The following is a 5207-nucleotide window of genomic DNA, read 5'->3' as shown; positions in this document are numbered from 1 at the left end:
CCAATTCAAATTATTTACTATGAAAATTACTATAAAAATCTAACTTTCATTAAATCACACATGAAAGATACCAAATTAAAGCTACACTGGTTGTGAATCTAGCCAACACGTCAGAATTCAAATAGGCTTTTCGGCGAAAGCAAGCGATGCTATTATCTGAGGATAGCACAATAGTAAACAAAGACAGAGAAGCATATTTCAACCCTGCAGGCACGACACAAAACGCAGAAATAAAAATATAATTAATGCCTTACCTTTGACGAGCTTCTGTTGTTGGCACTCCAATATGTCCCATACACATCACAAATGGTCCTTTTGTTTGATTAATTCCGTCTATATATATATCCAAAATGTCCATTTATTTGGCGCGTTTGATCCAGAAAAACACCGGTTCCAACTTGTTCAAACGTGACTACAAATTATCTCAAATGTTACCTGTAAACTTTGCCCAAAAATGTCGAACTACTTTTGTAATACAACTCTAGGTATTTTTTTACGTTAATAATCGATAAAATTGAAGACGGGATGATCTGTGTTCAATACAGGATTAAAACCAACTTTAGCTAGCTTTCTGGTCACGCGCTTCTATCTAACAGGACCCTTCCTGTGACTCTCGTTCAAGATGGCCGTACTTCTTCATTACACAAAGGAATAATCTCAACCAATTTCTCAAGACTGTTGACATCCAGTGGAAGCGGTAGGAACTGCAAGCAGRTCCCTTAGAAATCTGGTTTCCCAATGAAATTTAATTGAAAAGAGAGTGACCTCCCAAAGAAATTTCGGAATGGTTTGTCCTCAGGGTTTCGCCTGCTAAATAAGTTATGTTATACTCACAGACATGATTCAAACAGTTTTAGAAACTCCAGAGTGTTTTCTATCCAAATCTACTAATAATATGCATCTTATCTTCTGGGGATGAGTAGCTGGCAGTTTAATTTGGGCATGCTTTTCATCCAAAATTCCGAATGCTGCCCCCTACCCTAGAGAAGTTTTTAACCAACAATGCAGTTTTAAGAAAATAAGTGTTAAGTATTTGCTAAAATAAACTGAAGTAAAAAATAGATAAACGTTTTAATTTAAAAAAAGTATAATAAATAAGAAAAATTGTTTAAGAAGCAACAATAAAATAACAGTAGCGAGGCTATATTCAGGGGGCACCGGTTCAGAGTCAATGTGCGCGGGTACAGGTTAGTCGAGATAATTGAAGTAGTATGTACATAAGTATAGGTAGAAGTAAAGTGACTATGCATAGATATTAAACAGAGAGTAGCAGCAGCGTAAAAATGGGTGATGGGGGTCAATGCAAATAGTCTGGGTAGCTATTTGATTAGCTGTTTAGGAGTTGGTTTCGGGGTAGAAGCTGTTAAAACTTCTCATGGCTGCAATCCCGTTAACGGGATCGATATGACAACAGCCAGTGGAAGTGCAGGGCGCCAATTTTAAACAACAGAAATCTCATCATTGAAATTCCTCAAACATACATGTGTCTTATACCGTTTTAACGGTAATCTTGTTATTAACCTCTAATTCCTCCCGGATCCGGGAGCACCCCCATCAGTAAAAAAGCTGACTAGCATAGCCTAGCATAGCGTCACAAGTAAATACTAGCATCTAAATATCATTAAATCACAAGTCCAAGACACCAGATGAAAGATACACATCTTGTGATTCACAGCCATCATTCTGATTTTTTAAATGTTTACAGGGAAGACACAATATGTAAATCTATTTAGCAAAAGACACCACTTTTTTTACTCCACCAGTTTTTTACTCCATCAGTAGCTATCACAAATTCGACCAAATAAAGATATAAATAGCCACTAACCAAGAAACAACTTCATAAGATGACAGTCTGATAACATATTTTTATGGTATATTTTTTTTGAAAAATGTGCATATTTCAGGTATAAACACAGTTCTACATGCAGCTGCAATCTGAAATAGCGTCGATGCAGGCAGAATAATTACAGAGACCAACGTCAAATACCTAATTACTCATCATAAACATTTCTGAAAAATACACAGCGTACAGCAAATGAAAGCCCAACATCTTGTGAATCCAGCCAATATGTCAGATTTTTTAAGTGTTTTTACAGCGAAACACAATATAGCATTATATTAGCTTACCACAATAAGCCAGAAACACAACCGCATTTACCAGCAGCAAATGTTAGCGATCGTAACGATCCAGCAAAAGATATATAATTGGACTAACCTTCATATACTTCATCAGATGACAGTCCTGTAACATCATATTACACAATGCATATAGGTTTTGTCAAAATGTGCATATTTAGCAGCACAAATCGTGGTTATACAATGTGATCAATTAGCACATTCATGCATCCTGGCCGGCGCATCTTGGAGAGGCACCTAATCTAATCGATAAATAATCGTAAACTTGACTAAAAAATATAGGTGGACAGCAAAATGAAAGATGCATTAGTTATTAATGCAACCGCTGTGTTAGATTTTTAAAATTAACGTTACTAGACATACGTGTGCGTTACAGCCAGACCAGTGCCGCAATATGGCGGAACAAATCCTTTTTCATTTTCCAATAAATACGGAATAGACATCGATAATAATGACGCTCTTACTTTTGGAGCGAACTTCAATCAAATCTGGCAACAGATGTCCTTTGTCCCAAAAGAAATCGTGTGCTCGGTTTGTAAAAACGTCCTCAGTTCAACTTTGGAACTAGCAGCTAACAATAGCCTATGTGGCGCATACATGCCCAAAAGTTCAACAAGCAAGAGCTGAAGGAAATTCCGAAAATAGGCAAAATAGCTCGCATAAACGATATGTAATCCGGTTAAAATAATTCGTTATGATGTTTCAACACAATCATAATCGATTAAAATACAGTACGTAAAGAGATGATACTGTAGGCGGTACCAGCGATGGGAGAAGATTATCAGCGTACGAGCGTTCAAAATGCCACTGCCTGAGCGTCTCTGCTTTGGCGTCAGCTGGATGAACGATCAAAAAGAGAGCTCTCCGGTCGTTTCCTTGCTGTGGCTTATAAGGTTCTGAGATGCCTATAAAACTCCATTGCCAATATGCTCGAATGGTTACTGACACTCAGGGGAAGGCGGCGTGAGTCATTGTTGACCCATAGGATACATATCTAGACTTTTAAACTGATCTGAGAACAGGCCTCGTTTTCAGACCTTCGCAGTGTCCTGTCATGAATTGTCGCTGCAGGTGAACAGACGTCTGTCTTTCACCCACAACATAGTAATTTCAAGACGGTTTAGAAACTAACAGATTGTTTTCTATCCCAATATAGTAATATAATATTGCATATTGTACGAGCAAGAATTTCGAGTACGAGGCAGTTTAATTTGGGGAAGATAATGGTTAACGTTGAACGACAGCACCCCGTATATTGAGGAAAAGGTTGTATCCAGCCAAAGTGTCCGATTTCAAAGGCTTTCCAGCGAAAGCTACCACAAACGATTATGTAGGTCACCACCAAGTCGCAGAAAAATTCTGCCATTTTGCCCGCCAAAGAGGAGGAGTCACAAAACAGCAGACAATAGGAGATATAATTCGATCACTCATACTTTGATGATCTCTCAGATGACACTCGAAGACTTCATGTTATCACAATAACATGTATGTTTTGTTTGATAAAGGTCATATCTATATCAAATATATCTTGAGTTTACTTATGATGGCGCGATTATACGTTCACTAGTTCCACAAAACATCCAGTGATTTCGCAGAGACCACATCAATAATTACAGGAATACTCATCGATAACATGTTGATGAAATTACAATTGTTACACAGTGAGACATCTATAGGACAATACGCTCTCCTTAATGCAAACCGCTGTGTCACATTTCAAAAAAAATTTTACGGAGAAGCAAACCATGCAATAATAAGAACAGCGCTCAGCATTCTTTTTTACTTTATCCGCCATGTTGGAGTCAGACAGAAATCAAAAATAACATTATAAATATTCCCTTACCTTTTGATGATCTTCATCAGAAATGCACTCCCAGGAATCCGTAGTTCCACAATAACAAGGTTTGATTTGTTCGATATGTTTCCGATTATGTATGTCCAAGTAGCTACTTTAGTTAGGGCGTTACGTACACAAAATCCAAACGCTTGTGCAGGTCCACAGCCGACTTCGCGACTCGAAAACTCACGTTAATAAGTCGCATAGAAACATTTACAAACTAACGTATACGATATCAATCTTTAGGATGTTTTTATCATAAAATCTCACATAACGTTCCAAACGGAGAATTCCATCGTCTGTAGAGCAGACATGGAACGCAGGTCGCTAATCAATGTGAAATGCGCTGCCGGACCACGGCCCAGCACGACCCTGCTCCACAAACCCATCTCCAACAGAGCTCTCAACCTGCCGCGCCCCACATCACAGTAGTAGCCTCATTCAAGTTTCTAAAGACGTTGACAATCTAGGTCCATGTTGCCTTAGGAAGTGCAACATTAACCAATATCCCACAATTGTATTCAATAGGGGCTGGTGGAAAATCGACCACCTCAATTTCCCACTTCCTGTTTGGATTTCTTCTCATGAAAGGTATAGCAAACGCCATGTCTGATATAGTAAATCCATGATCTATACATAACCATGTAGTAAGTTCATGATATCAGTTAAAACCATGTATGTTATAATAAACCATGTCTGTTATAGTAACCAGATTCTGATATAGTAAACCCATAAGCCATGTCTGCTATAGTGAAACATGTCTGTTATAGTAAACCATGTCTGATATAGTAAACCATGGTCTGATACATATAAACCATGTCTTGAGTATAGTAAACCATAAACCAGTCTGTATAGTTAAACCATGGATATAAAACCATTCTATTATATAAACCATGTCTGTATAAAACCGATGTCTGTTATAGTAAACTCCTGTAATACGTCTGATATTAGTAAAACCATGTCTGTTATAGTAAACCATGTCCTGTATAATAGTAAACCAAGTCTGTTATAGTAAAACCATGTCTGATATAGTACAACATGACTTGATATAGTAACACATATCATGTCTGTCTCATAGTATAAACCATGTCTGCATATCAATAGTAAAACCATGTCTGTTATAGTAAACCATATTCTGTATAGGAAACCATTCTGTTATTAGTAAACCATAAACCATGGTCTGATATAGTAAACCATAAAACCATGTCTGATATAGTATAACCATGTCTGTATA

The sequence above is a fragment of the Salvelinus sp. IW2-2015 genome, unplaced genomic scaffold (genome assembly GCF_002910315.2).
Source record: "Salvelinus sp. IW2-2015 unplaced genomic scaffold, ASM291031v2 Un_scaffold3514, whole genome shotgun sequence".
NCBI classification, from domain to species: Eukaryota; Metazoa; Chordata; class Actinopteri; order Salmoniformes; family Salmonidae; genus Salvelinus; species Salvelinus sp. IW2-2015.
Note: the sequence above shows the minus strand (reverse complement) of the source record.